Raw genomic sequence first — 22,539 nt, 5'->3', positions numbered from 1 at the left:
CATCGATTTCCACTTCTTCTCAATCCATTTACGTGTTTCAAGGTCTTCCATCTCTGAAAATTACCATCTACCAACTAAGGCTCGTTTTTGTAGACTAGTAATGCGGTCAAACAGAGTATCACTGTCCAAAGCCAGTGTTGGAGGAGGAGGAGCAGTTTTAGTGGAGCAATGTTTGGAATGACGATGTTGTTGTACAAATCTGCTAGCCAAAGAATCAGGAGGCCTCTTCGCGGCATCTGGCATATTACCATCTCCTAATATAGAGCATCATGCATCAAGTGAACATGGGTTGTTTTGGCTGACATGGATATCAACACCGATTCGCCGGGCTTCGGCCTCTACAGTGGCAAAATGAGTGCAGAGGTGGCAGAGACGTCAGATGGATAATTTTCCATGAGAAAAGCACTTTTGGGAAAGGTATGGTGAATAAGATAGCGGTTACTGACGGCTTATTTAAGTAGCATATGGCCTAACGTTATGGGAAAGATGAGAATCTGACGAGATTAGATGTACATCCCTATTGGGATTGTCAATTCTGAAAAAGCATGCAATTCAGGAGAGGGTAGGTACCAAAGTTTAAAAGGTATATTGTGTCCGGACGCCACCATTGACAACCCCAAATTGGAATTTTCTATTATAAAACTACCAAAAGGAATGTAGCAGCAGATATAGCCTGTTGTGGCAATAAATAAGAGTCTTGAGAAGAGTGTGGATGAAACATATAGAGCGAGTGAAATAAATGATATTCGTTGTCAGATGTGGACGGAATCCTACAACTGCCACCGAGAAATTGAAAGCCGTTCGGGAAAATTCTGAAATCGGTGAAAATTACTAGAACGAGCCAAGAGGGAGGATGGCAAGCTATGGCGACCCTCTATGACACAGAGAAAGATACGAAGAATAGACCAGAGTCTACTGGCATCCAGAGAGGAAGGAAGACAATGGCATTCTGCACATACCAAGGTTTTTATGCGACTGGAACAAACGATTATTTAGCATCCGATGTTCAAACAACAACATTAACAATAGTTATAGGCTAACCATACATTACATAGCCGAACCCTGCACTGTTTACAGTAACTAGAGACAATTATGAAATTGGATAGCTGGAGCCATGACGGAAGATGCCAATTGAAATGGTTGATGGATAGGCAGAAAGCTAAGGAATCTATTAAGCATCCCTTAATTTTTGGTGTTCCCCACAGCATATGGAATGGGGAGAAATGTAAACCCCTAAAATCAAGAAATTTACCCTATATAAACAATGCTAATTCCAAAACAAATTCGTGAGATTATGCTGTGTATTAAGAAACTCCCCAATAAGAATCTCAGACAGTAACAAGAAGTTAATGCAAAAGTGTTCTCTAAATCTTAACCCAGGAAAGGATGCAACATTTTAGTTCCAGCAAAAAACCAGTCTAGGAATTTGACTCCGAAAAACACGTTTAGACAAATATCTACTTCTCTAGTTTTGGCTTTCAGTTTAGTAATGAGGATATATTTATTTGTGCAAACCCGTATCGTTTTCCTCAGTGGTCCACGCAGAAGTCGGCAATAGCACTTCCTCTATGTCAAGATTCAGGAGAAAACAGAAGTAGAAAGAAAATTGACTATGACAGAAACACCTTCTACCCAACAGACAGTGAAAGTTATAAAATGATAGCTTATATACTGGTTGAAACTGTCAATCCTGGAAGAGGACACTGAAATCCCAGTGGCCAAGCCTTGCAATATATTTACCTTTGTCCTATGCTATTACCTTGCAGATAACTTAGCGAATACATGTGAACTATCTATTCAAGATTCAACGTAGGCCTCCTCCTTTAGTTGCTCTCTCCAAGCAGTCGAAACAAATTTCTTAATGAAACTCTGTGGCCTGACACTCGAGCCCCTACGTACTAGGCTCCAGCTCCAGCTCATGTGCCTAATCTTCCTCTAGGCCTCCTCCTACAGGTTTCTCTCTCCAAGCAGTGGAACGGATATTGTTATGTTGCGAAGACAGATTTGTGATAGAGGTATGTTATTTAACGTGATTTTAATGTTTTTTCATTATTATGCTAGATATTAAAAATCCATCATTTTATATTATTATAAAAATTTTATTAATTGGTTAAGCTTGGAAATGTTTTTAATAAAAAGTTTGGTTTTTGAATTTTGGTATTATTTAATAATTCTAATTTCAAAATGTGTATAATAATATATTTTTTATATAAATTAAAATATTAAAATTATATATAATTATAGAAATTATTTTCAATTTTAGCTGTTATAGAACTATTTGTTTTTGAAATTAATTAAATTTTAAATACTTTAAAAAATAATAAATTCAAATTAATTCTTTTTACCACCATTATTATAAATTAAAATTTATGTACAGTAAAAAACCTAAACAAAGAATTTGGCATTTAAATATAAATACCAACACTATATATCCATAAATTAATAATAGTTTTTGTTATTAAAGATTTTTTTTCTCTCTTTTAAAGCATAATATAAGATAATTTTTAAAGCATAATATAAGATATTTTTAAATAGTAAATGTATTGTATTTGTATTCAACTATGAGACTACATGTTAATTAGTTAACATTGAAATAAATAATTAATTAAAAATCTTAAATAATCTTATAATGATTTATATTTTGGACCATTCAGATTGAAATGGATATTATTTTAAGTGGAATTTTCTTTATTTCAATTTGCAATGATTATTACGTTCTTTTAAAAAACTCAAAGTCTTTTTTTTTCCAAAAATATCAAGCATGCACATAAGATATTTGTGAACGTTGGCTTTCTTTTATTTTACGAAAAGATAAAAATGCAAAGATAAAGTTTACATTTATATATCTTGGTTTATAACACCTTGGTTTATAATATTTATCTTAGGAATTATTATAGGCTTTTTCTCAATATGAAAATCAATCATATTCAACCATGGTCAACCGTTGTCCAATGCCATATTGTGACAAAGGTTGTCTCAATATGAAAATCAACCGTGATCAAGTATGGCTGAAAGTCATACTGTGAAAAAGAATGTCTCGACATTAAAATCAATCATGGTCAACCATGATACATTGTTGAATTGTGACAAGGATTGTCTCAATATGAAAATCAACCATGGTCAACCATGTTTCTACATTGCATTGTGAAATTGGCTGTCTTAATAATTGTCAATAACCACACTACTACACCAAGGGCACTTTTAAGACATTTTTTTAAGACAAAAGAAATCTTTTGCCTCAAAAAGTCACCTTTTGTTTTAGCTATTTTACATTAAAATTTAATATCAATTGAATTGTCTTAAATATAAAATTTAAGGCAAAAATAGTGTGAGACAAATATATATTAAGACAAAACTTTATATTTAAGACAAAAATAATTTAAGATAAAACTTTAAATTTAAGACAAAAACAATTTGAGATAAAAATATTCTAAGATAAAACTTTTTATTTAAGACAAAAATATTTTTAGACCAAACTTTATATTTAAGACAAAAAACAATTTCAGACAAAATTATTTTAAGACAAAATTTTATATTTAAGACAAAACTTTATATTTAAGACAAAAATAGTTTGAGACAAAAATATTTTAAAAAAAACATTTATATTTAAGACAATGGCCACTTAAGACAAAACTCATTCAAGACAATTAACAATTAAGACAAAAACATATCAATTTAAGACAATATTATTTAACAACTGCAAAATTGACTTTGACAGTGCGCCCTAAGTCTGCTAACTTGCAGGCTACTACTCTCTCGCGCCTATATCAAGGTTGCTATTTCACTTACCATTCACGTTATCTTATGTATAGAAAACGATTTGTTGGGATCTTTGTTTTGTGAGGGTAGTCGACTACGAAGAATGCGACAACTTTTCATGGAAAGATTTCTTGGACATCAATTCCTCTTTTGTCCCTTTGATCTCTGTTGATATGATTAGAGACATCTTTCCTAAAGTTGCATTCAACACTACTACACAAAGGGGGGCTTTTAAGAAAAAAAATTAAGACAAAAGAAATCTTTTGTCTTAAATTTAATTTTTCTTAAAATTTTCAATACGAGGCACTAGTAAAAAAGGTACAGGTAAAGGATTAGGAGTCTGCCTTTACATTGTTGATGGGTTGTTCAGGAAGCAAAACAATGGAGGCCGCCAACAACTGATGGATTTAGGGTGATGGAGGCCGACAAGAGAGGTGTGCTTGATGAGAGGAGAGATGGAGGCACCTTCGTTGAACGTGGATAGGCAGTAACATAGTTGGAGTACTTTTTGGCGTCTCCATCGATTATGTTTTAATATGTGTTTTTTTACTGTTTCGTTTATTTTTAATGCTACTTCTTCTTCTTCTTCTTCTTTTCCGAGGAATTAAAAAATGTTATCTTTGTATTAAAATATAAGGATAGTACATATTTGAGATTTCGTTCATTATATTATCCTTTCACACTTCTCCTATAATTCCTATGCCCATACATTTCTATTTTCCCGTTATACAAAAAATGTATTTATTAACATCAAACTATAGCTTATAACCATTACATTGTTGAAAATAGAAACAAGAAATGCTAAAAATAGAAGTGCTAAAAATAGCACTGCTATAAATAACATTTCAGGATACCTTCCTATTTTAGTTAGTCCCTAAATTAAAATAGAGAAGTAAAATTTGAATTTAATCTTAGCAGCTGTTTGTAAAATAATTAATTAATTTATCTTGAGTTAATTAGTTGTAGGAAATCGAACATGAAGTCTATGTGAAAACATGCAATAGTTTCTCCATTGATTGAGGAAGTTATCCCTTGATTAAAGGAGATAAGGATGAATTGTACTTTGAGTTGTAATTAGTTAGCTCAGTTATCTAAGTTAAGTGTAGTTAGATTAATTCAAATAGTTTGTTGAACTAATTGTGAGTTTAGTTAGTTAATGCATGCATGCATATAACTGATGCACTTCAGATAACTGAATATTCTCTCATAAATAACTCATGCATGTCAGTTCAGTCAGAGACCCAGTTGAGATCAGGTGATGGGACAGTGTACTATCAATTGCAGGAATATTCCTTGGAGGATATCTCTTGCATGCAGAAGTAATTCATTCCTTGAAGATTACGCAGTTCAAACTGAGTTTAATGTGTTGTGTGATGAGGCCAATTCACACAGGTGGTAGCATTGGACCCCAAGGAAAATTGTGCAAGGAAATAGGAGTTTTGGAGGGTTGGAGGAAGACATATGTTGTGTCTATTCAGTCTGTGAGTTGTATTGTTTGATTGTGCTGAGAGATTGATGGCTTGTGAGCTGAAGCTTTGTGTAATCTGAACATATTTCCACTTGTATGATATTACAGAGATCGGGGTTTTAGGATAAGGCTTTCCCCAGAGTATTCTTCTATGTTCATGTGTGATTGCTTTCTCATTCTCAGTTATATGTGTTCTAATTGATCTTGCTCATATTCGATTAAGCTTCTGCAAAGTTTGTTGTAGAAGTAGATCTTGTATTTTGCTTTAGTATATTGCATAATCTGTTGATCTACAGTGAGAAATTCTACATGGTATCAGAGCAAAGGTGATCAAAGGAGAGAATTGTATACAAGAAGGGAGAAGTTCGAAGTTTGAGGTTCCTGAATATAGAAATTGAGTTCTTATCACATCTCAATTTCACCAATGGCGTTCAACGGTTTAAGACTCGAGTATGCCCTTGATGGCAGCTCGAATTATATAGCCTGGAAGGATTGCATGGAAGCAGTATTAGAGGATAACGGTCTAAAGGACTTCATTGATCAAGAAGTCCCCAAGCCGGCAGCGGCTAATGCTACAGAATTGGCGGAATGGAAGAAATGTGTGGCTAGAGCAAGGAGAATCCTTTTGGAGGGAGTTCGAGACCACATAGTCTCGAGTCTCCATGGGAAGGAGACACCGTTTTCGATGTGGAAAACATTGAAAGATCTATATCAGAACAACAGTGATCAGAGGAAGATAACGCTAAAAGACAAGCTTCGGAAAATCAATTGTGAAAAGGGCGACACAATCTCTACATATCTGAACAAGCTCACCACCTGTAGGGATGATCTTGGAAGTGTAAGGATCACGACAGCCAATGATGACATGGTGAGTCTTGCACTCCTTGGTCTTCCTAAGAGCTGGCATAGCTACCAAGACTCGGTAAATGGAAGAGAAAAACTGCCAGATTGGGAATGACTTTGGTCGGATCTGATGCAGGAGGAGATAAGAAGAAGCACCAGAGATGGATCCTCATCAAAGCAAGATGATGAGGAAAATATAGCCTTAGTGAGTAAGGCGAGGAAAGGGAAAGGGAAGGCGTCCCAATCCAAATCCAGTTCTTCCCATGGTGGGAAGAAGTTTGACAAATCGAAAGTGCAATACTTTCATTGTCATGAAGTGGGCCATTATGCTATAAATTGTCCACAGAATAAATCCAAGAAGGGATCCTCGAAGGGATCTGATGGTGAGGCACTGGCCTCATAGTTTGAGTTGGATTTCTCTCTTATCGCATGCATGGTTTCATCCATGGTGGGATGTGTTTGGTACCTGGACAATGGAGCTTCATTCCACATGTCAGGTGACAAGAATCTTTTCAGTACCTTGGAGGAGAAGGATCTCCAAATGCGGATTGAGATGGGTGATGATGGAAAGTACCGTGTTTCAGGTGAAGGTACGGTTGTGTTTCAGAGGGAGCATGGAGCTCCTCTCACCCTGACTGATGTAAAGTATGTACTAGGTCTAAACAAGAATCTTGTGTCCATTGCTATGCTAGAAGATAAAGGCTATGATGTAGTCTTTATTAAAGGAAAGGTATTCTTGAGGCATATAAGCACTAGACAAACCAAGAGGATCGGGATTTGAGTAAAGAATCTCTACAAGCTGGAGGTAGACGACTGTGCTGCATTAAGTTCCAAAGCTAAGATGGTGCAGAGCCAAGATGTTGGCGAGCTATGGCATAGAAGATTGGGCCACTTGCACCATGGAGCCCTGAAGATCATGCAGTAGATTTCTACTGGATTACCCAAGGGAAAACTGGAGCAGACGAATACATGCAAAGGTTGTACCTTAGGTAAGTATGTGAAATATTCCTTTCCGGATTGAGACAGTAGAGCTGGAGCAATCCTGGATCGAGTTCACTCAGATGTTTGTGGACCATTCTCTACAACCTCTACCACTAAACAAAGGTACTATGTTATTTTTATTGATGATTTTTCTCGTAGATGTTGGATCTACTTTATGCAAAAGAAGGATCAGACCTTCTTGAGGTTTTGTGAGTTTAAAGCCTTGGTAGAGAAAGAATCTGGAAAGAAAATAAAAGCTTGCATAGCGACAATGGTGGAGAGTATGTCTCCCAGCAGTTGAAGGACTTATGCACTACAGAAGGAATTAAACGGGAGTTGACGACACCCCATAACCCACAGTAGAATGGGGTGGCCGAAAGGAAGAACATATCGATTGTGAGAGCAGCTCGAGTGATGTTGCATGACCAAAGCCTACCACTACATTTGTGGGCTGAGGCATTCAATACAACAGTATACTTGCAGAACAGAAGCCCACACCGTATACTAGGAATTAAGACACCTATGGAGGCCTTTTCTAGGAAGCGACCAGATGTGAGTCACTTCCGAATCTTTGGATCATCAGTTTACTGCCATGTGACCAAAGATGCCTGGAAGAAGCTAGATCCAACAGCTAAGTTGGGAATACTTGTGGGGTACACGGATACACCCCACAACTATCGGGTGTTCCTACCTACCAGTCAGAGGATAATGGTACGCAGGGATCTGAAGTTCGACGAGTAGAAAACCATGTGAGTTTCACTTGAGAGGGAGCTCAAGTTGCATGCAGAGGACAACTTTCAGTTCCTAAGGAGGAGGAACCTTAGATTGATGCGGAGTAGTTGCATGCAGAGGATCCGGGAGTGGAGACATCCACTCATGTTGAGTCTTCTAGAGATGGGAGGAAACGCTCAAGGGAAGCTGATAGGTTGATGCTAGATGCACGAGAGAATGTGGGACAACCATCTTCTCAGTGCAGACAAAGGAGGTCGCCCGAGCGGTACACTTGTTATATGGCCCTAGTTGGGGAGTGTGTAGAGTCTGAGCCTTCTTCATTCGAGGAGGCAGTGCAACAACTAGTCTGGGTTGATGCAATGGTGGAGGAGTATGACTCCACCATTTGGAATTGTGTTTGGGATGTTGTTCCAAGACCTCAGGACAAGTCAGTGGTGAGTTCCAGATGGCTTTACAAGGTAAAGCAAGCAGCTGATGGCAGTGTTGAGAAACATAAGGCAAGGTTTGTTGCCCATGGTTTCTCATAGGTTGAGGGGATCAACTACGATGAGACCTTTGCTCCTGTAGCAAGGTACTCATCTATCAGATCGATGTTGGCACTATCAGCTCAGATGGTTTGAAGATCCATTAGATGGACGTGAAGAAAACATTCCTCAATGGGGAGGATTGAGGAGGAGGTGTACATTGAGCAGCCAGAAGGTTTCGAGACCTTCGATTGTGAGTCGCATGTGTGCCGACTCAAGAGGGCTTTGTATGGGCTGAAGCAAGCACCCCGTGCTTGGTACACCAGGATCGACAACTATTTCACTGGGTTGGGCTTCACCAAGAGTGAAGCAGATGCGAACCTTTACCACATCATGGTAGAAGGTAAGCCATTGATCATTGTTCTTTATGTCGATGATCTGATTTTGACAGGTGATGATCAGCTGATCCAGTCTTGCAAGGAGGACCTTGCAAGAGAGTTTGAAATGAAAGACATGGGTCTTATGCACTACTTTCTAGGCATGGAGGTGTGGCAGAGAGATGGAGAAGTTTTTGTGTCTCAAGGAAAGTATGCCAATGAGATCCTCAAGCAGTTCCATATGGAGAAGTGCAAACCCATGCAGACTCCTCTAGTTGGGAACTGGAGGAAGGAGGATGCTACTTCAGGTGAGGTAGTAGCTGCTACTGTTTATCGGTAGCTTGTGGGTTCACTTATGTATTTGGTGAACACACGACCAGACTTATGCTTTGCGGTGAACCAGCTGAGTTGAGCTATGGTTCAGCCTACCAAGCTGTTTTGGAAGGAAGTGAAGCATGTGCTGAGATACCTCAGAGGCACATCTCAGTTTGGATTGTGGTATAAATGGACAGAGGGAGTGAAGCTTCAGGACTTCACAGATGTGGATTGGGCAGGGAGTCCATCAGACTAGAAGAGCACTTCTGGAATAATCTTCAACCTTGGTTCAGTTGCAGTTTCCTGTACAACAGGAAACAGAGGTTAGTTGCACTTAGCTCAGCAAAGGCTGAATACATGGATGCTAGCGAGGCTGCATGTGAGGCCATTTGGATGCAGAAGATTCTAGTGGGATTGTTTGGTCAGAGGATGGATCCAACCGTGATCTACTGCGACAATCAAAGTTGTATCAAACTCTCTGAGAATCCAGTTTTTCATGACAGGTCCAAGCACATAGATATCCGGTATCACCATCTTCGAGACTGTGTGGTCAAGAGGATCATGTTGTTGCTATATGTTTCGACCGAGGAACAGGATGCAGATATTTTGACATAGGCATTGTCAAAATGCAAGTTCAAGTTCCACAGAGACAGGATTGGGGTTACTGATAATCCTTTTCTTGTTGAGAGGGAGTGTTGAAAATAGCAACAAGAAATGCTAAAAATAGCACTGCTATAAATAGCATTTCGGGATACCTTCCAATTTTAGTTAGTCCCTAAACTAAAATAGAGAAGTAAAATTCGAATTTGATCTTAGCAGTTGTTTGTAAAATAATTAATTAATTCATCTCGAGTTAATTAGTTGTAGGAAATCAAACATGAAGTCTATGTGAAGACATGCAACAATTTCTCCATTGATTGAGGAAGTTATCCCTTGATTAAAGGAGATCAAGATGAGTTGTACTTTGAGTTGTAATTAGTTAGCTTAGTTATCTGAGTTAAGTCCAGTTAGATTAGTTCAAATAGTTTTTTGAACTAATTGTGAGTTCAGTTAGTTAATGTATGCATGCATGTAACTGCTGCACTTCAGATAACTAAATATTCTCTCATAAATAACTCATGCATGTCAGTTCAGTCAAAGACCCAGTTGAGATCAGGTGATGGGACAGTGTACTATCAGTTGTAGGAATATTCCTTGGAGGATATCTCTTGCATGCAGAAGGAATTCATTCCTTGAGGATTGCGCAGTTCAAACTGAGTTTAATGTGTTGTGTGATGAGGCCAATTCACACAGGTGGCAGCATTGGACCCCAAGGAAAACTGTGCAAGGAAATAAGAGGCTTGGAGGGCTGGAGGAAGACATATGTTGTGTCTTTTCAGTCTATGAGTTGTATTGTTCGATTGTGCTGAGAGCTGGATGGCTTGTGAGCTGAAGCTTTGTGTAATCTGAACATATTTCCACTTGTATGATATTACAAAGATCAGGGTTTTAGGTTGAGGCTTTCCCCATAGTATTCTTCTGTGTTCATGTGTGATTGATTTCTCATTCTCAGTTATATGTGTTCTAATTGATCTTGCTCATATTCGATTAAGCTTTCACAAAGTTTGTTGTAGAAGTAGATCTTGTATTTTGCTTTAGTATATTGCATAATCTGTTGATCTACGGTGAGAAATTCTACATACGTTTCCATAAATGAACACTTCCATTGTCTAAAGATACAAAAATTCCATCAAAATTAGGTCAATTTAAAAATGTCTCTTAAGAGTAGTTGATGTTGCCTACGTTTAACATGATACCCTGCTTGAAGACTGAGAAAAAAAAACTACTTGTTTTCTTCGAAGTACCCCTTTTAGATAGGAGGTCCGCTGTCCAATTATGTTCTTTATATATATAATGGAACTGTATATGATTAAAAGTCCTTACCAGGTTCCAAATCCTGATCATCTAATTTCCAAGTATGGGGGGATTGAAATTAGTATGCTTGTTTACCCAGTCAATGATTCCTTTTGCATCTCCATATACTTGAATTTTGTCTAATCTTAGCCATTTTGCTATGATAAGGACTCCCCATAATGTTGTAATCTTTGATTTTTTGTTTGATCCCATTCCTCCCTCCGAGTAGAAGTGGAATAAATTACCAGGCTCAGTAAATATGACTGCACGACATCTGAATTTCCTTCTATTGTTGTCCCCATAAAAAGACCCAACCAGATATTCTTTCCAAATATCAATGAATTTGCATTTCCTATTTCTGTTCGACTTGATCACCAGCTTGATCTCGTTGAAAAAAGAAACTGTCTTGATAATGTATTCTCTAACAATCAAAATTTTCTGATAAAAAATGTTAGTGTTCCTACTTCGCCATATAATCCATATGATATATAATGGGAGGGACTTGTACTTCCTGTGTGAAGTGAACCATGACAGAAGACATCTGAACAAGGGTTGATTAGTTCCAGTGAAAGGAAGCTTCATTTCCTCCATAACCCCATCCCAAATCAGCCTCGCATATGAGCATTTGATCAACAAATGATCTGTATCCCCCCCCCATGCATAGAGGGCATATTCCAGGACCAATGAACCCATGCTTTTGTAAGTTTTTCCATGTCAATATACGATCATGTGCTGCCAGCCAGTGAAAATGTTTTAATTTGTTCGGAAGATTCCATCTCCATTTATCCTGTAGACACTCATTACAGTCATTGATCCTCCCAGGCCTTGGCAACTTCAAGTAGATGTCTTGGACCATCAGATTGTTCTTTTTCATTTTACCCCCCCTCCTCGCCCCCCATATCATATAGTCTTGCTTATCACCAAGAGTGATGCCAGTAGATCGAAGTTGTGCTACATATGACCCCCATTCCTCATTATATGTCTCTGGTATGCCAAGATCTTTGACCCTTCTCTAACTCTGTTGATCAATGTTTTGGGTCGCCGACATATATATCTATTGCAAGTAGACAATGTCCTTTCTGTGAAGGATTTGCAATAGTTGAAAGGATAATGAATGATTTCTAGCCATCCCCATAATGACATCTAATCCAATTTTGATATTGGATCCATCTCCAATGCCCCAATAGACAAACCCCAACATCCATTTTAGAGTGTGCATCATACTTCTCCATATGTGTGATATAACCAATTTATTCTTTGCACCACTGCTAATCCATGAGGAGAAAGTTTGATCGAACATTTATTTTTCCTTAATGATATGAGACCACACACCATTTCTAGACACTGCCCTCCACTTGTTTTTTATAATCAAAGCCTTGTTAAAAGTGGATGTATCTATGAAATACCAACCTCCTTCATCCATTGGCCTTGCAAGTGTTGACCATCGTACAATACTCATTTTTTCTTGTAACTATGTTCCAACCCATAAGAAGCAACACATAATAGCTTTTATCTTATGGATGATCTCCCTCAACATTAAATAAAGGTGCATCTAATATACTAAAACTTTTTGTAACACCGATTTCAACATTACCATCCTTCCTCCCATCGTCAACCATCTGTACTTCCAACTGTCCAATTTTTTGTGAAATCTTTTGATTAACCATGCCCAATCCTAGTTATAGTATCCTTTCTTTTTCATCTTAAACCCAAGCTAGGTGAATCCATCATCCAAGATCGACGATTCTAACCCAAACAAATCACTTATGTCCTTTGTTACATTCTCCTCACCGCCATCATGTAACAAGAACGATTTACATTCATTCATACACAAACCAGACACAACTCCAAATGATTTAATCAGGTCTCTAATGGTTCTCCACTACCCCACCGTGGATTCCCCATGGAGTAATAGATCATCTACGAACATTAAATGAGAGATGAAAATATTTCTGGTTACTCTAACCCCTTAAATAATTCCATTATCCTTTGACACCCACATTTTTCTACTGAAACAATCAATAACTAAGCGAAAGAGCAATGGAGACATGGAAAAACCCTGTTTAATTCTTCTATATGCATTGAAAAACTATGAAAGTTAGCCATTAATAATGACAATAAAATTTTAGTTTTTCAACATGCCAAAATCAATTTAATGTTAAATAGAGACATACCAGATTTTAATAGGACCAAGAAGAGGAATTCCCAGTCAATGAAATCATATACCTTGCTCAATTCTACCTTTAGAAGACAACCTTTTTGTTTTTGTGGTTTAATAGAGTGCATCATCTCCTGGGAAATAGCAATTGCATCTTGTATTTGTCTTCCTTATAAGAAACCAAATTGATCCTTTGTAATATGCTTTGATAATACTAGCTTCAACCTACTCACAATAAATTTTGATATCATTTTGTACACCGAGTTGCAGAGATATATGGGACAATAATGTGCAACAATTATTGGTTCCACCCTTTTGGGGATTATTGCTATGAAAGTCGCTTTTATGGCCCCTGATATAAACCCATGAATCCTAGATTCTTCAACTACCGACAACAAATTCAGGATCATCAAATCAATGAAGTGAATAAAAATTTCAACTCCCCACCCATCCGGGCCCAACCTTTTCTCCTTTTCACATTCGTTCAATATCTTCATCAATTCCTCCCTTGTGATTGGTTGTCCCAATCTGTCAATATCCTCCGATGTGAAAATGTTTGGAACTTCTTCGATGAAATTCATTTCCAACCAGAAAGATGTCTCTTGTGTCGAGAATTGGCCTTTGAAATGTGTGACCCCCACCTATTCATTAGATCTCTATGAACTGAATATGTTTATGGTATAATCTCTTATCCTACTTACGAAATTGATATGTTTCCTAGAACTGAAATGTGCGTGGAAAAAATATGGTATTTTTATCTCCAACTTTTATCCATGTCGCCCCACTCTTCATGTGGATGTCTTCTTTCCATGAACGAAGGATGTCCCTTCTCTTACCCTCTAATTCAATGATCTTATGCCGGTATTCCTATGAGAAGAATAATGGGTCCTGAGGATCATTAAAATAACATAGGAAAATGTCAATCTTCCTAAGAGCTTTAGTTTTCCCTCCTTCATCCCCTAATAGATTCTTGAGCTGCCCTCTTCAACTTTCTAATCTTTCGGCATATGGATGTCATGTGATTCAATGGAGGAGGTAGCAATAACTGAGACCAAACATTTCATACCATATCCCCAAATTCATCCATTTTAAGCCATTTCATGTTGAATTTGAAGGGGTATGATCTCTTATGTTCCCCTTCATCCCATGTTATCATAATGGGCAAGTGATAAAAATTAAATTTTGGAATAATATAAGGTCTTATATCTGTCAGATGATTAACCATAGTCTGATTAACTAGAAACCTATCCATTATTTTTTAGATACCCTCCTCACTAGTTCTCTAACTCCTCCAAGTGGAGCCAAGAGGATCTGGTGTGACATCCAATAGGGAAAAATCCTCCATCAAACCTATGAAATAAGAAACCATACTATCAATTATAGACTTCTATCCCCAAATATCTTCCCTCTGCATTGAAAAATTAAGATCCCTTGTGATGATCATGTAACTTAATTAAAGGATTCTACATTGCACAACCTGGTCCCAAAATAGTCTACACCCCACATATGGAGCATATGAATTGACAATTTAGACCCTTTGACAATTTCCCATCATGTGTCTGATCATGATAATCCCTGCACATGATAGAAATGTCTGCATCTCAATAATTTTTGGATCCCACATAACCCCTAGACCACCAGATAATCCAATAGCATCAGTTGCAACTACATGCCATGCAGGGCACACAAACAACATTTCCTCCCATGCCTTATCTTTGCAAACCATTGTTTCTTGGAAAAGGATTAGAGAGGGTTTATGAACCCAAACAATACCTCTGAGGGAGCTTAATTTGGGGGTCACTCTGAACCCCAGATGTTAATGGAAATAATAATCATGGAGGAACCACATGCACAGTTACATCCCCTCTAAGGACCTAGACTCCATCAAAATAAGAAATAAAGACATTCCCAACAGTAAAATCAGAATCAATATCAAACTGGTTATTGGGAGATCCAACCTCATCGACATAACCCAATTCTATCTTGTTACAGGTTTAAACCTTTTTATATTTAGGGGCTTTCTTCTTCCTATGTGTGACATTTTTATATAAATAACCTATAGAATCCAGAGGATTATGGAAAATGAATCTTTTAATAGAAAGGGGAGCCAGATTCTCAGATGAGGACAAAATAACCTCCAATTCTTTATCAGGGGAAAATGTACCAGGGGACGAGAACATATCCAAAGGTAGGGATGATAACCTAGCTACACAGGACAACTTATTGGAAAGAGGGTAGGACTCAACTACATGACGAGTTTGAGGATAGGAGCCTCACGACCAAAGTCATTCTTTCAGTTTACAAATGGATGGGGATAATGTGATGGATCATCAGAGGGATGGGGATATTGTGACAAAAATGGCATCACTACTTCAAGGGATGACTTGCCAGAAACACTGTCGGTCTCAAATGTAGGCTGAGATAGTGGGCCAAATGCCTGACAACCATAGTCAATCGAGAAACCCAAAGAGGGTAGAAGACCATCAGATGGATTTGGGACTGTTAGATCATACATACACCCCAAAGTTGTAACATAGTTATATAACCTAGATTTACAATTATCTTACATCATATGGTTCAGATAGGGAATCAAATTACCTGTGAGGTTTGGACTGTTGGACCCCATATGAATAGAAGGGTAGACCTTGAGCTTGGATGACACTAACCTGTAATATCCCTTCCCTTAATAATAAATAATAAATAATAATAATAATAAATAATAATATAATAATAAATAATAAAAATAATAAATAATAAATGTTAAATAATATATTATATTAAAAATATATACAAGAAAATATATAAAAATAATAAAAATAAAAATAGTAATAACCATACTAAAGCTCTAAATAAGAATAGATAGAAATAACAAGAAAACTATCAAAAAGAAGAAAATAAAACAAGAAAGCTAAAAATAAAAAGAAAAGTAAAGAAATAAAACAAGAAAGCTAAAAATCAAAGAAAGTCGCATGTAGACACATGGAGTGTGTACATGTGGTTTCCCATCCAATGTTTGTTCTATTTATTAGATGGTGAGGAGGATGGGAGGCATTCCATCATTCCAAGATTCTATCTTTAATTGTCTTGGGAGAATGGTGTTCTAAGACATAGGAGTCACTGGCAGTAGTACGTTGATTGAGGGCTTGGGGGTGGCCAGTTGAAGCAAATCCTTGCGCAATTGATCCTATGGTTGGGTGGAGAGTCGTCCCCAAAACATTGTTGGGGCAAGCCTACTTCTACCATAGGTAAGCATTATTCATAGTTTGAATTTAGTTTATTAATTATATGTTTATTTGGCTAAGGTAAGTGCCACTTTGATTTTAATTTAATGTTAATTAGAAAGTTAATTAGATATTTATTTTGGGCTGTTACATGACCCTTGCCTAAAATATAAGAGGAAATCCTTTCGTTGGGTGAATCTCTTTTGGAACATGGAACTTAGATGCTCGGTGTCATGATAGTGAAGGCATCGATAGGGCACTCCCTAGTAGTCAATGTAGAGCTCAAAAGAATAACTACTCCACTGTATGTATAGCTCGACAATCAACCCTCTGCCCATCTCAACCTTAACCAGAACCCATGCCATACATTTATCAAGTTGCCCGAAGCTGCCTTCATCCCAATAATCGAAATTCCCAATGCGATGGGTGATTTTCTTGATAGCATACTCATTATAAAATTCCAGTGGAAGCCCAGACAATTTATCCCACACTAGGTTCCTCTGAGGAGGTCAAAACCTGCCTTCCACTTATGTAGGATGAGAAATACCCTCCCCTTAACCCATGGAACCCTTAGTATCATGTCTGCGTCCTCAGGGCACAAAAAGTGAAAACAAATCCACCTGTTGAACAAGACACTCAATTTCAGATTGTATTTTAGAACCAGGAGCTATTGTTCCTCCACCCATTTCGTTACGTGCTCCCTCATCATCTGTAAATGATTCCACCTTGCTACCAAAGCCTTATGTCACAACCTTTCAATACTATCCCAAAAGGAACCTGCACCTAGAACCAAGGGCGACTGTCCTCTAATCACACTAATAGGAATCCTCGCAGGGTTGTTTTTCCGTCCCCGTAAAGATGAATTAGTTACCAGTTTTCCCTTTTGTGCCATAGTTAACTCCTTTATGTCGACTGTGAAATTATTCCAGCCATCTATTTTTCCCAAAGCCTGCAAAATTTTTACTAAAGGCTCATGTTCGGCTTGCAACATGGTCTCAATTAGAGTTTCTGTAGACGAATATGTGGAGCCTTGTATGACATCCTGATGTCCATCATCCACCAACTGCTTCATTGTATGATGCTACCTGGCTCCCGGCGAACAATACAAACATCGTAACCTTCTAAAGTGGAAGGACTATCACGCTTTAGTTGATCATTGTTGGATTAAACCCATATCAAAGTCCAATACCTTTGAAAAGTGTATTCATCTATTTCATGGATTCCACAATGTCCTTTCAAAATACAAAAGAATTCAATTGCTTCACAGGAAGGATAAGCCCCATGCAGAATAACCAGTGGTTGATAATTTTTAAATTATAATACAAGCCACCATCAACCGTATATCAACTATATACCCCTTCCAATAAATGATGACAATAAGATCAGAATCCATATGGTAGGTAACTATAAAGACCACAACCATAACTTTATCCCAGAAGTTAGATGTGACAATCCAAAGAGGACCATCGCTAATACCATTTTTGAAAATTGATATACTATACCAACTATATCATCAAATCCCAAGTCATAAAAGAGAGGATCCTACGAACACGCTACATTAAATTGCATAAATTCAAGTTATTACCCAAACCCTAATATGATGCAAAAACACACCTAACCATAGATCGAAGCCCCAGACGATGAAATTAAGACATAGTTGAATGAAGCACCCATGTGCAATGCTCCTCTGTGCTTCTGCCTTACTAGAATGCATCATAACACACCATATAATAACATTGGCCAAGCATAATAGAGAAAATTGGAGGTGATGAACTCATAGAAAATTACATATATCCACATTTAAGGATTGTTTATTATAAACCTGGAAGGCATTGCACACTTATCTTATCAAAAAAAGACACATAATAGTCATTGAACAAACCAATAAGTACCCAATGTAGAAGGCAACCAAAACAAAACCAAGTACAAGGGATGATACTTCCCAAGGATCAAACGTGCAATTATTCTTCTCCAACAATTCTTTATTAAATACCTTTTGAATCTGACATCCATTACATACAGTTGTCAAATTCGTCAGCTATTAATTGAGGCGAATGTTAAGAGTATCTAACCTATCCATGGGTTCTCTTAGGTTGTTCTTTACCTCTTTAAACGTGAAAATTTACTACTCAAGTATAAAGGATAGCTCATATGTCAAGATTTATTTCTTATTATGTTGTTATGACTTCTCTACCAATTCTCTCATTTGGACATTTTCAGCAACAAGCTGATGAACTAGTTGTCGCATTGAGTCCAATCGGTCCTCACTTTTTCTTAGGCAAGCTAGTTGTAGTTTATCCATAACTAAACTTATACAATTAGTGTAAACAACTTCCTTTTCTTTATTTTTTCATAGCATGATAATCTCCTTCCTAATTCTCTTCCACCTGGTAGAAGTTTCTCTAGAGACAACATGAAATAGTTGAAAAACCTAAATATCCAATATATCTTTTAGATCATATGCTAGTTGAGTCAGTTTAAGTTATTGCGTTGAGGTAAAATGCCCCTTAAATTTCATTGATTTATAATTGTGTATTTTCTTATGTGTTCTTATGCTATCCTTCAAGTGGACTTGTTATGATTTTCTAAAAATTGTGGAACACCATTCGATTAACCCTTTGTGACTATTGTTGCTTTTGCCATCTTTGTTATTGATGAGGTAGGTTCTTTATTACATCTGAATCATGTAGTTATTCTTTATTTCTTATATATTTTCTATGTTGAATGAATATGTATGTGCCATTGAAACATCCTAGGTTTGAATCCCCTAGGCTTGAATCCCCTTATCCATACTGCATTATTTTTACTAATTTTTGATTCTATTCTTATTCCTTCAATTAGTGGGGATATAACTTTCAAGTCGACTAGTGCATGTCATTATCCCATCCTTTTTTTCTCTATTTGACTTGACTACCCTTTAGTAATTGTTTTTTGGGATGCTCCTATCAGCTTTAGTGATCAACCCATACCTTACTCCTATTGATTTTGTCACTTTACTTTTTCATGTTCTCTCAACATGTTCTACGTGGCAATCTCAAAAAAAAATTCCCTTACTTTCCCAATTGCTTCTAAAATTTGAGACTCATTGGATAAGCCCATGAAATACATTGCCGTAGTTTGCATTGGGTCGAATTACCCTTCATGACTAATTTTTCTAACTCTTTTTTGGTTATTTCTTACAATTTTTTCTGAAGATTGGGCTCCTCTAAGATGATACCTTGTAGTACTTCTATCTAGTTTATTCCAAGATTTTTTGTTGTATCGATGGTTATATATCTTAATTAACTTGTCATCTTCATTTTAGTTAGTCTCACTAAAACTAACAATTCCAATTTGAAATGTATAGTATACAATTCTAGCTCCCTTTCATCTTCCCACTCACCATTATTTATGGGAGAATTGTGTCAATCAATACTAGGAGGATTAGCTCTAGAATAGAAAATACTATGTTGGTTTTTCAATTCATCTCATTAAAAATTTCAAGTGTGGAGCACAACACCTATCCCATTCCTCTAGAAGTTATCTCCTAGCTCAACCACAAGGATAATGCTCATAAATGACTTCCTGATAGATCCAGGATCAGTATTTCCCCACTTTTGTGATCAAAGGATTAACTAATAGGAATCTATCAAGACTTTTTGCTAACCCCTTGGTACCTGATCTTCCATTTATCCAGGTCGGTCCAAGAGGAGATAAAGATATGTCGATAAGGTGAGACTCATAGATAAACATAGAGATCACCTATGCAATAAGATCAGGTATAGAATTCTCATCCTATATTTCTCAGACAAAGGATGAAAACTTTAGATCATCAAAAAGGATAAGGGAGTGTTCCAGTAAAAGCCCATTATTGAACATGTTGTTCTAAAAGGACTCTCTTTCCTAATAGGGTCCATAATAGTTTACAAGGATTACTGCATTATCAAATCCTTTGAAATGACCTTCTACGATAACATCGCCCAGGGAAGATAAAGGCTTAAGGGTAGCTCCCCTTGGATTCCAAAGGATAACTACACCCCAAAATGACCATCTGCACCCACATATCATATACACCAATCTAGGAAAATTTTGTGGAGAACATCTTTGGCCTTCTTTGTAGAGACCATGGTTTCTTGGAATAAGATAATCGAGGGCCTCTGAATGGAAACTAATCTATGAAGGGATCAAATATTAGGCCTAAATATAGGATCTCCATGTTCCACCCTACCATGATTGTTTGGTTCATCAATTTCAACCATGGTTCACCCCTGAGATAGGGTTGTAACTCCACAGGAAACACTATCCAATAATAACAACATCTTTTAAGGGCTTCATTACGCTAAATTAATTAAGATAAACCTCATATGGATATGGGTTAGTCTCATTTAATTTGGATCGTCACTTATGGATCAATTCAACAATCTTAGAGATTTCAACATAGCTAAAATTTGTCTTGTATCTTGTGGAGATGTGATATACTGAGGATTTTGGCTTGTGGAGCTACTTATTAGAACTGGAGATGTCATTTTGGAGCAATAAATGATTCCTTCATGCATCTATCTTGAAATTTATTTATTTTATTAGAATTTATTTTATGAATATTCCATGGAATGGTTATTGTCTAGATTTTGTATGTGCTAATGATTATTGGAGATATTTTGATGGAATCTTAGCAATGGTACTGTATGCATTACACATCTTATAATTTGTATGAAAATTGCATGATTTAATATTTAGACTATCTCTCCTCATTGAATTTATTCCCTCACAATGAGGTCATAGGAAAAGGTGTGACTTGCACCTCACATTTCAAGTCTCACATCAAAAGGTGTGACTCACGACTTGTCACCTTGCATAATAAATATGTGCAATCCCTTCGTCACTTGTGATAGGTTTAGATGGGTTGTAGGTCACAAGTCAAAAAATAAGATCATGTTTGACAAATGACTATGCTTCCAAATTGTGACCAATGACTTAGAAAAGTGTATAGACTAAGGGAAGGTCAGAATTTCAGTTTTGAGTGGTTAATTGTGATTTAGGGCGTAGTGAGTAAAACCAAGTTTTGGCCCCTTAGAGTAAATCTTGATAGGTCTTTTGGAAACCATATATAGGTTGGAGAACAGAGAAAACCTTAGAATGCCAAAGGAAAAGGGAGATAAGAAATCAATTATGGAGTGTCTCCAAAATTTTTAAAGAATTGAATTTTTTTGGGGTTATTGTAGCAGCTAACATAAACCAAAAATAAAACAAGACCCTTGATATTAAGCACACAAAACAAAATGTAGAAACCAATAAGAAAATTCATCACACAGAATCCAAAGTCCAATAACCAAAGTTTGATAACTTGAATAAAAATCTCTTGAGAAAACATTTTAGGAGACAATCTACAAGGAATTGAAGTTTATTACTAGATTAGTGTCCTCACTCCAACGAAAAGAGTGTGCATATAATGTGAATTTCATTATCCCACCATTGTACTAATAAACCTCTACATAATGTTCAAAATACATTCAAAAGCTTTAGTGTAGATATTGATTTCTAATCCTATTTGATCACTTACACTAGATGCATTGACTTGAGTGTAGATGTCGATTTCTAATCCTATTTAATAACTTACACTAGATGCATTGATTTCAGTGTAGATGTCAGTTTCTAATCCTATTTAATACATGACATTGTATGCATTGATTTTAGTGTAGATGTTGATTTCTACTCCTATTTGATTTCTTGCACTAGATGCATTGGTTTTAATGTACATATTTATTTCTAATCATATTTGATTACTTGCACTAGATTCATTGATTTCAGTATAGATATTGATTTCTAATCCTATTTTATTGCTTGCACTAGAAGCACTTATTTGAGTATAGATGATTATTTCTAATCCTACTTGATTGTTTTCATTAGACGCATTGATTTTAGTGTAAAAACAGCTTTTCCCCCTCCATCTACATCTCTATCTCCCATTGTTTCTCTTTATTTATCTCTCTATCTCACCCCCCTAAACATACACACTCTCTCTCCATAGCTATCTATCTATCTCTCTCTCTCCCCCTCCCGTTTCCCCTCCCTCTCTCTCTTCCCCTTCTCTCTCCATATATATATATATCTCTTTTTCCCTCCCTATCTTTGCCTCTCTCTTCTTCCCTCTCTCGCTCTCTCCATATATATCCTTATCTCCCATTGTCTCTCCTTCCAACCCTTTAACATACACATTCTCTCTCAGTGAAAGAATATAAAAATTATCCATGATGTACATTGACTTCTCTCTTATAGTAATTCAACCATGAATACAATACTTAAATTTTCATCATAAATAAATTGTCCACTTACTTGAAATGTTTGCTCG

The sequence above is a fragment of the Pinus tabuliformis genome, chromosome 2_2, assembly GCF_031772625.1.
Source record: "Pinus tabuliformis cultivar Carrire ecotype Pingquan chromosome 2_2, CPIR1, whole genome shotgun sequence".
Lineage (NCBI taxonomy): Eukaryota > Viridiplantae > Streptophyta > Pinopsida > Pinales > Pinaceae > Pinus > Pinus tabuliformis.
Note: the sequence above shows the minus strand (reverse complement) of the source record.